The sequence below is a fragment of the Bidens hawaiensis genome, unplaced genomic scaffold (assembly GCF_021521415.1).
Source record: "Bidens hawaiensis isolate Kalapana, Puna unplaced genomic scaffold, B.hawaiensis_p1.1 tig00033251_1, whole genome shotgun sequence".
Classification (NCBI taxonomy): Eukaryota; Viridiplantae; Streptophyta; class Magnoliopsida; order Asterales; family Asteraceae; genus Bidens; species Bidens hawaiensis.
The window spans coordinates 133628-145512 of record NW_027505287.1 but is presented as its reverse complement, the minus strand read 5'-3'; positions in this window follow the sequence as shown (position 1 = coordinate 145512).

The following is an 11885-nucleotide window of genomic DNA, read 5'->3' as shown; positions in this document are numbered from 1 at the left end:
TTTTGTGGAAACGAAAGTCTGAAACTCAAGTGACAATCATGAAAAGGGAGACTTTCATTGAAGAATGCACAAGTATAGTTACCTATGTTGGAAATTCATTTGAAACTTGTTATGAGACTAATGAGTCTTGTGAGCTAGTGTATGCGAATCCCAAATCAATTGAAACTGATGAAGAAGTTGCTGATGATTTGCAAGCTGAATCAGCTTGTGATTCATCATTTAACTAATACTTTTTCTTTGATTTGTGTAGGAACAGTCCACAACAATGAGTGATGTATGGTACATAGACAGTGGATGTTCCAGGCTTTTATCACTAGTTAATTATGAAGAGAAATTTGAAGGACCAGTTGCATTAAGTAGTGATGAAAATGGAGGGAAAATTATAGGTAAAGGCATTCTGACAAATGGCAAAGTGACTTTTGATAATGTGTTTTATGAAGAAGCATTACAATATAATCTTTTGAGCATATCTTGGATGTGTGATAAGGGTTATAAGGTTGAATCTGATGAATCTCATTGTTTCATCCTAAAACCTGAATTTGTGACACCTCCTGATATGATCATGATGATGGCCCATAGAAATGGAAATTTGTATGTATTAAGAAAGAAAGATGCCATTTCTAGAGGATGTACATGTTTTGTCTCAAAACCTTCTGAAAATGAAACAAAGTTGTGGCACATAAAGCTTTGTCATGTCAATTTTAAGAATATGAACAAGCTTGTTAAAGGTGAACATGTAATTGGTTTACCTACAAGAGAGTTCAAGCTTGAAGATAAATGTATTTCTTGTCAAAAGGGAAAACAACACAAATTATCACACAAAACAAAAGTCATAAAATCGATTGAACAAGTACTTGAAATGCTTCATATGGATCTCTTTGGTCCCGTAAGTGTTCCAAGCATTGGTAAAAGGAGACATTGTTTTGTAATTATTGATGATCATTCAAGATTTACTTGGGTTTATATTCTAAACTCCAAAGATGAAGCTTCTGAAATGATTAAAAGCTGTGTGACAAGGTTTGAGAACCAACTGGATGCAAGGGTGAAGTTCATGAGAAGTGATAATGGAACTGAGTTCAAGAATGGAAAAATGACTGAATTTTGTCAAGCTAAAGGATTTTTTTCAACAATTCAGTGCCCCTAGAACTCTTAAACAAAATGGAGTTGAAGAAAGGAGGAATAGAACATTAATTGAGGCTGCAAGAACCATGATAGTAGATGCCTACGTGCCCGTGACCTTTTGGGCAGAAGCAATTAACACTGCTTGTTATGTTCAGAATAGGGTCCTTCTCATCAAAAGCCAAAACAAAACTTCTTATGAGATTTTGTATAAAAGAAAGCCCTACATCAAGTTTCTCAAGTCTTTTGGTTGCAAATGCTCCTTGTTGAATACTAAATATTACTTGAACAAGTTTCAATCTAAATATTTAGATTGTTTCTTTGTTGGTTATTCCACACACTCAAAAGCTTATAGAGTATATGTGAAGGATCATCTGAATGTGATTGAATCTTTTGATCTAATATTCAATGAAAATAAATTCAACATTGTTGATGGAGCATCATGGTTATTTGATCTGGAGAAGTTAAATCAAATCTTTCAAGATCTATCTTGAAAACTGCAAGATCAAGACCAAGATGACAGACAATTAAGGTTTAAACTCTGTTTCAAAACTTGAAAATGGGAAATGATGTTGCATCCACATCAAATCAGAATGTTGAAGAGCCAACAATGAACAATGAATCATCAGATTTGGTAGTTGAAAAACCTGATCTAAATGACACAAATCTTGATTTAACAATTACTTCAGATCAAATCATCCAAACTTCCTTTGTTGAAAGAAATTATTCTGCTGAAAACATAATTGGTGATCTACATGAGAGAGTAACCAGAAGCGCATTTGAAATTGCAAACATTTGTTTGTATACATGTTTTCTATCCTAAATTTAACCTAAGAACATAGTTCAAGCTTTGAAAGACAACATTTGGGTAGAAGCTATGCAGGAAGAGTTAGCTCGGTTTAGAAATCTGGAAGTATGGGAACTTGTTGATAAGCCAAGAGGAAAGTTTGCTATTGGCACCAAGTGGGTTTTCAGGAATTAGAAGGATGAAAGAGGGGTAGTAATGATGAATAGAGCAAGACTAGTTGCACTAGGATGCCTATAGGAAGAAGGGATTGATTTTGAGAGGTGTTTGCTCTAGTAGCAAGGCTAGAAGCAATTAGAATTTTCTTGTAGCCTATGTTGCTTCTAAAAATATCAGAGTATTTCAATTGGATGTCATATCTGCTTTCCAAAATTGAAAAATAGAGGAGGAGGTGTATGTAACTCAACCTCCAGGTTTTGAGGATCATGAGTATCCAAATAGAGTATACAAACTTAACAAAGCTCTATATGGTTGCATCAGGCTCCAAGAGCTTGGTATAATAAGTTGTCTAATCATCTTCTTGTAAATGCTTATCAAAGGGAAGCCATTGATAAGACCCTTTTCTACAAGAAAAAGGAAGAGATTTGCTTCTGGTTCAAGTATATGTTTGTCACACCCTCAATTTTTGACTAACGGGGTTTTACCGTGAGGCGCGTAACATACCAGGATCTAGCCATGTGTCATAACGAACAATCAATTTATAATGGAAAATATTTAAATAATATTGCTCATCATAATTGAGGTAAGTACATTTACAATAAAGTTTTTACATTTGCGGAAGCGTATAATTTATGAAAACACTTAAAAACTCAGAATGCATGTTAAGACGCCCAGTTATAACATTGAGACTCCCAGCATAATTCGATGCTTAGTGGGATCCATTCATCCTAGACTCATTTCAATTTCCCATGTGCACCTTAAACACCTAAGAAAGACATGCTAAAACGGGTCAACACAACGGTTGGTGCGTTCACAAGTTTGAGTTTATAAAAAAGTTAGTCAAACAAACCATTTAGTAAGTAAACATTGTACATAATAAAGCATGGATATTGTATGCATTAGTAATACCGCTAGTTAATTAGGCTAGAAATCATGTTACATTAGTGTAAGTTCCATTATGACCGAGGCTGACTTGTTAGTTTGTGGCCACCCACAGAGTCTAACATAAGACTAGCGTGTTTCTAGTAAATGAGACGCCCGACGACTCCCTCAACCGAGAGCCCCGAGGGGGTTCGTCAAACCCAGTAGTACTACCTTTCATTACCGAGCCAATGTACAATTGTTAACGGTCCAATGTGCATGGGGGACTTCAGTTTAAGTTCACTATGTACATATGAGGTATTAAAAAGTCTACAATTATCCAAAAAGTTTGTATGTTGCATGCTTTCCCCCAAAAGGAGTAAGTAAAAAGTGGGGTAGTGAAACTCACCTCGAATGCGGTTCAAATTGAAAGTCAATTGCTTAAGTCAAAGTTGTTCTAGCGCCTAAATCATACAAGCACTATAAGTATTCGCTAAGCGATTCCTAGAACCCTTAATATCCAAACAATTCCCTTGTTTATTTGAAGTTTGACCAAAGTTTGACTTTTTTTTAACTTTGACCAAAGTTTGACTTTTGTTGACTTTGGCCAAATTTTGTCTTTTCGTTTGACTTTTGACCAAAAGGTCAAAGTTGTTGACCGTGACTAAAAAGTCCAAGTCTCGATGTCCGAAGACTAAAATTTGAGTTTTGTTGACCGTTGACCAAAATGTTGACCTTTAACCAAAATATTGACCATTGACCAAAATATTGACCGACGATCCGTTGGTGACTCTTGACAAATTTTCTAAACTTAGAATGATTACCTTATGTTCCTAATCATAAGAATCAAGTAATGTACACTTAGCCAATTTTCATACAATCTTATGGCTAAGTCTAATCTCTACCACTTTCAACACCTCACAAGTAAGACTAACCATTTAGTCAAATAGTTCTAAGTTGACCCATAAAGTCAAAATTCAATTTTCCACAATCAATCTATTACAAATTACAATTATTTTTACTAACCAATATGCTAATCATCCTTAGCAAGTTTTCAATCATCAAAATTGATTTTTCCAACCAACCAAAGCTTGTGATTAAATTACCAACTAATTCACACATATTCTTCTAAGTATTAGGTATAACATATATTTTTCCTATAATTTTCCAATACATACAATTATACATAATATTCACACTCTACAACAACCTAATTCCAGTCTCTATTTTAACACAGCAGTACACAAATATTTACCAAAAATTCTATATTTGTCCAATTGATGCAAGACCAATTGTATTAGATTTCTACTTCAATTTATAACATTCCAGTAGTGGAATCACACCCATATCTATTTTTAATCTCAACTTATACAATTTACAACACAACTCAGAAAATTTCTCTTTCAATCAGGATTGCAATCCGATATTTTAATTTAATAAAAACTAGTCAAACAAAGTCCAAAAATTATAATTCTCGACTTTTTGAAAACTAGATTAAAACTACTTAATCCTAGTATAAAAAATCAATCAGAAACACTACCGTATCATCAAGTTATACAACCTACAATCTAAAACATAGGATCTGTCAACAATCAGATTCAAACCCAAAATCACAAAAAGCATGATCCTTATATCCTTATAATCTTAAATCATCAAAACCATTTTTATATAATCAAATCTCATGTCTTCCAATATCATACTAATTTATAAAATATAATTCATGTACAAAGGGTTTCCATTTTTTTTCTTTTATGACAAGACACAAAATTTCTTTTAAAACCATCAAACTTGATCATCTCTTCATTTTTTATGATTTCATGTGTTTGGATACTTAATCCCACAATCCCAAATCAAAGAAACATAAAAAAAAAATATAATAAACGTGCTTACTTACTTGCTTGATCAATGCTATATTACTACTTGATCCAAGAATCACCAATTTGATTATAATATTTTGAGAGAGTTTTTGGAAAAAAACAAAAGTGTGTGTGTGGTTGTGTGAAGTGGACGGCCAAAAGGAGAGAAAGTAAATGCAACCTTTATTGTTATTTACTCATCATTAACACAATCATTAAGGCATAATCAATATTATTAAACTTTAGGTTATGTCATTTTATATTACATGTGACATGTTACATTCTATTATAAACATTTTTTAGTAATCATATGTTGTGTACTAGTCTTTTTGTTACTTGTCATGTAATATATCATATGTTATGTTATTTTAATTATTCACTAATTTTAGAACATACAAGTATACAACAACTAATCATGTATCATGTAACACAATTACACCCATCACATATAATACATGTAACATATCATGTGTGACAAATTTATTATAACCTTTCATAAATTATAACATGTGTAACAAATTTATTATTCTAGTTATCAATAACTAGTTACTCTCACTTAGGTCACCAATGAAACCACTAACACAATGTATGCATACATGACACTATATGCATGGGTGTTCATTAACTTAGTTAATGGAACTAACTGGGTTTACTGACACAGTCAACATGATTTAACTGGGTTTAGTTAACGGAGTTAACCTGAAAATGCCGGGTGTCACATCATCCTCTTTTTGAAAGAATTTTCGTCCCGAAAATTGATATGCTACTAAGTATACTAGTCGACTTTCATCTATATGTTTGGTCTTAGTAAATTCAGTAGACTGACTTCATGTCTATATGTTTGTTCACTGTACATTCAGTACGTCAGTAGACTTTTAGTCTATATGTTCGTGCCACTAATATTTGGGATTGTTACTCGTATTTAAGCAAAATTTTCCATTTGTCACATCATCCCCTTGTTGAAAGAAATTTCATACTCGAAATTTTAATTATGATATATGGAAACTATAACCTTAGTTTCTTGATAGTGAAAGCGTCTGAACGCTTGACAGTATAAGTATATAGGAAGTGCTAAGATTATCGATTTTTAATATTATTGGGAACCAAACGAGATTCAAGTATTCACTTGATTAGAGATATTAAGATAAAATAATCCTAGAGGTTTGTCATACGAATATCCGATCAATGTTTGTAAAAGTTGATGCATTCAACTATGAATTTTTAAGAGTTTAGGGAAACCATTTTGTTATAAACATCCATTTGTAAAGAAATGGCAAAATTTCAAAAGTAGTAAAGGAGTTGAGTCTCAATAGTTCAATTTCATTTCCAGGTAAGCTTAGTAGTAGGTACGACTACCATTGCGGAAGAGATACAAATGTTAAGGATTTCCCGAATAAGGCTTATATAACTCAAGGAGATGGTGGTTCATAAAGATGAATTTATATATAAGAGTTTCGTTTACAGATCAAGTCAGGCTATCGAGCGAAGAATACTAATACGTCTCGTTTCCTATTTGGTTCATATGGTAATTTGAGTTCATGGAAATCAATAATGAGGAAGTTTACAATAGGTTACAACATCCTAAAGATGTTGTTCATAAGATTCAGATCACTATTATGCTGATTAGCCAAGGTTGAGTTTCCTCTATTCCACACGAGGAACTATTAAGAAAATATACTACGTGCCCAATTGAACTATGATTTAGACATCCTTTGACTTTTGCTTGAACTATAGCAGCTAGCTCTCTTTTAATCAGGGAGGTATGGTTTATCGGATTGGATCGTTACTCAACATAGTTAAGGTAATAAAGTTTCGTGAAATGATTGTGTTCAACATAAATTTTGAGGTTGATGGCATGGACACGAAGGACATGTGTCCCGAAAAAAAGTGTTGATCGAACTGCTCGTACCAGAATTCCCATCAAAGTAATTTGGTTAAAGTCAAAATTTCTCCACTTCTAAGATCACGTGATTTGGAGATACCAAAGGAGGTGAAAAAAAAATCCAAGGTGAGTGTCAAATGCAGTCATTGATAATTGGTGCTTTATCAAGGTTCAAAAACAGGACGAGCTCTTCCACTCCTAAACAGTGGAGTTAACCTTCCGGAAGGGATAAAATGTCATTTGAACCAAACAAGTCGATGTTATAATCATTTTAACTGAATGAAGTCCAAAATTAGGTATCGTTTTGAATATTCGGGAAATATCAAAGACTTGCCATATTTGAAATTGAAAGAAATGGTCAAATGTTCGTTTCTTTCCTCTTTATTGTTAATACCCATGATTATAGAGGATTGTGCGTTTCCAGTCAAACGCATTATGATTACTCCAAATGGTGTTGCATCCGATTGGAGTTCAGGATAAATTAATAATGGAGATCATGGAAAATAGCTCCTATCTTTTATGAGGTTTTCTGATTGTTCGAAACAAGTCAGACGTCTTCTTATGTTTGTTTGTATTTATCTGGCCTCAAGGGTCATGATATGGTTTTAGCCTAATAGTTTTTTGCTATCACTAAGAATGAGAGATATTGTTCAACGTTAACGACGTTTAACCAAATGCAGAATGCATATCCAATGGGTTATTTAATTGAGACTAGCCTTAACTAGTTCCAGGTATCGAAAGAAAAGACGTCATCAACTAGCTCGGTCAGCAGGTTTAGTCATTAGGTAGGATGGGCATCTAGTGTATCTTATGTAGGAATACTAATCATCAGTCACAATTACACGACTTCCCTTGCCCTCCGCTCTAGCGGGCATTTTGGTTCAATTCCAACATCGAACAAGGCATATATAGAAATTATCTCTCCTAACGTGAGCGGATCATTTCTGGTCGTAAGGTAGCTCTTGTCTCCACCACTTTGGTGCGAATACTGATTCTGGTTAAAGCGAATATAACTATGCTCAAAGTAGGAAAGTCGGTTAGTGATGTCCGCAACATCAACATACCGTTAGCATTTATATATAGGGTGTACCGCAGCTAACTCACCACACTAATAGCACATCTTCGGTGGTTCTCATTACCAATCCTAACCAAACTGTATCTTCCCAGTGTCAAGTGTAACTGGTAAATTTCTCTTCTCCACTTTAGGCAAGAAAAGATGAGTATATGTTTTCCATCTAAGATAGACCAATATGAATCCATATGAATACTTGGATGGATGGTTACTCGTCATTCCTCATGAGTTACGGATCTGAGTAGGGTTTTAATGATTAATGGTGTTACGCCAACTGACATGACTTATTCACGTTAACTATCTAGTCCTCAGTCAGGCGGTATAAGGTACTCCGTGAATAGAAATACGTTGTTGCTTAGACTTTATTCCTGTGGACAAATAGAAGCAATAATGAGGACACAGTTATTCGGGTTTCATTCAAATTAAGGTTTGTCACAAACAAAGTCATTATCGGAGGTTGATCGTCTTTTGGATAGTATGTCCATCACTTTGTTGTTTGTTTACTAGAAGGAAAGTTTAACCATATGTTTCGTCAAGGTTATACTCACTGTTCTATTGAAGTTTAGGTTTGGTATTTATCATGTCGTTATGTGCGTGCAAATTGATGGCATTAGCGGGTTAGAGCTTGTACTGATGAAAAATGGGAAGAAATCAATTTAGTTTCGTTCACGGGGGCATTCAATAATACTTAGGCTATTCGGGGTTTGACTCAAACTAGGGCGAGTCAGTGCTGGAGGTTTTTATCAAAACCCTGTTCATTGTTACTATAGGCACATAAGATGAGTTACACCATCAGCCTTCATATACGATCAAGGCGTTACTTCAGACGATTAAGAATCATTGTTATGGGGCCAAAAAAATTCTAGGAAAATTTGCATAGGGAATTCCCCAATCCTTAGGGAGGTGTCTTAGAGTTATGGGTCGAGAGGAAGATTCAACGCTTTATGAAAGGTTACATAACTAAATTACCGATTTCCATAAGAGTTGAGGTAGGACCATAATAGTAGCTAGTTCACTGGGTCAAGATGAGGCGAGTGTTTAAAATTGTTTTTGAGAATGTTAGCCAAAGAGGGGTGTTAAAGATGATATTTCTCAAAGAGTTTTGTTATAGGGTTACGGTTCCATCCATGCATAAGGTATTCCAAGTCATCGCATTCTAGTGGAGTTTCGATGGTTTAAATTATGTTTTCCAATGTCCTCGAGAAAATGGGATTATCTTATGGAATGGTCTTATTATAGAGTTTGTCATGGTCGGGAAAAAAATTTCAAGCTATAATGGGAGTTAACAATTGGTCAGGGTAAGTATATCAACAGGAACTTTTAGCTTGGTCGCACAAACATGGTGTTGGTTTACTAGAGGTTCTTAAAACTTCGCATATACACTAGGGTTAGAGGTCTTGCCACAAAACGCTAGAGAGGTTTTGAATTCAGATTATTTTCATAACAAGATTTGGAAAAGATATCTTAAGCTTTCCAAAAATAACTTGCATATTCGTAAATAAAACATCAAATTTTTATGAGGATCCATCTTCAATTGGCTAGTAGCTTTTACCAGTTATAGAACATATTATACAATTTCTACCAGTGTTGGACGAGTTATGTGAGCTTCCAACAATAGTGGAAACTTAGGTTTGAGATTCACGGATTATGACCACACTATAGGATTCATCAGGATTCACATGCACCATAAATTATTATTAAGTGTGCACCCAAAATAATAATTCGGTTTACATGATCAGCCCAATTCCTCCAACCATGTGTCAAGTTGTCCCTTATTTTGGATTGATGAGTAAAGAATGATACTAATCATGAAAATGTGAGCGAAAAGACTTTTTATTGATCGTACATAGATTAGTTCAGAGTTTCACCCAAAACTTTGGTTGGGAATAGATTATCTGAGTATCGAGTCGAACACACTAAGAGTTCAGCTTTACAGATGGCAGAAGAATACATGTTCGTGAAGCAAACATGCAATCGAAGTATGACTTATACATAAGCTAGAAATAAAGTGAAGTAAGCATTTTTCCCCCTAAGTCAGAATAGACTTTGAGTGTACCATAAGCAAGATGTTTTTAGTTGCACAGTCAATCTACTCTTCCAGCAGCATCGACTAATGAAATGAGCGCGCGGCTCAGGAATGAAAATTATGGCATCTCAATGCCGATGAATTTATATAAAAAAATGACTTCAAGAGTCTTCCTCAAAGAGGTGTGTCTCACCCGAGACTCAAGTTTGGAGTTTGGAGTGGAGTATGGCTAGCAAGTTTAGGATACTCAAGATGGTAGATAGATAAGAGACTCACTTCCGACATACCCAACTCTTGAAGAGGTTATAATCGTTTGGTGTTGCACGTGCAAGAGCCTGAGACGAGTCATCATTCTAGGCGATGTCGTTGCTATATTTAAGCCGGTATTTTCTCGGCTCCAATGATATGAGAATGGGTGAAGATTCCGATGTGACAACAAAAGTGGCGTGCTCCTTATCCGAGGATAATGTTGTGGATGATGTCGACATACCCGTATGGCATTGTGGTTATGTACTAACATACTACGTACCCCAAGTACAGAATAAATATGTATGCAAATGCATGATTAATATTCTTGTCATAAATGAGTGCGGAAGCTAAGTGCGAAATCAATGCGGTGCGAATACGACGCGTACACATATGCAGTGCATGCATGAATGAAATGTATGTCTGGGTTTGTAAGTATTAAAAATGACACAAATCTTTGAAAACGGTTATAGACTGGTTTTTGAAAACAAACCTAGTTCACTATAACCAATGGCTCTGATACCAATCTGTCACACCCTCAATTTTTGACTAATGGGGTTTTACCGTGAGGCGTGTGACATACCAGGATCTAGCCATATGTCATAACGAACAATCAATTTATAATGGAAAATATGTAAATATTATTGCTCATCATAATTGAGGTAAGTACATTTACAATAAAGCTTTTACATTTGCGGAAGCGTATAATTTATGAAAACAATTAAAAACTCAGAGTGCGTGTTAAGACGCCCAGTCATAACATTTCATTAAAGACCCCCAGCATAATTCGATGCTTAGTGGGATCCATGCATCCTAGACTCATTTCAATTTCGCATGGGCACCTTAAACACCTAAGAAAGACATGCTAAAACGGATCAACACAACGGTTGGTGAGTTCACATGTTTGAGTTTAAAAACAAGTTTGTCAAACAAACCATTTAGTAAGTAAACAATGTAAATAATAAAGCATGGATATTGTATGCATTAGTAATACCGCTAGTTAATTAGGCTAGAAATCATGTTACATTAGTGTAAGTTCTATTGTGATCGCGGCTGACTTGTTAGTTTGTTGCCACCCACAGAGTCTAATATAAGACTAGTGTGTTTCTAGTAAATGAGACGCCCATCGACTCCCTCAACCGAGAGCCCCGAGGGGGTTTGTCAAATCCAGTAGTACTACCTTTCATTACCGAGCCAATGTACAATTGTTAACGGTCCAATGTGCATGGGGACTTCAGTTTAAGTTCACTATGTACATATGATGTATTAAAAAGTCTACAATTATCCAAAAATTTGTATGTTGCATGCTTTCCCCCCAAAAGGAGTAAGTAAAAAGTTGGGTAGTGAAACTCACCTCGAATGCGGTTCAAATTGAAAGTCAATTGCTTAAGTCAAAGTTGTTCTAGTGCCTAAATAATACAAGTGCTATAAGTATTCGCTAAGCGATTCCTAGAACCCTTAGTATCCAAACAATTCCCTTGTTTATTTGAAGTTTGACCAAAGTTTGACTTTTTGTTGACTTTGACCAAAGTTTGACTTTTTTTTACTTTGACCAAAGTTGACTTTTGTTGACTTTGGCTAAAGTTTGACTTTTGACCAAAAGGTCAAAGTTGTTGACCGTTGACTTAAAAGTCCAAGTCTCGATGTCCGAAGACTAAAATTTGAGTTTTGTTGACCGTTGACCTAAATGTTGACCTTTAACCAAAATATTGACCGACGACCCGTTGGTGACTTTTGACCAATTTTCTAAACTTAGAATGATTACCTTATGTTCATAAACATAAGAATCAAGTAATGTACACTTAGCCAATTTTTTATACAATCTTATGGCTAAGTCTAACCTCTACCACTTTCAACAC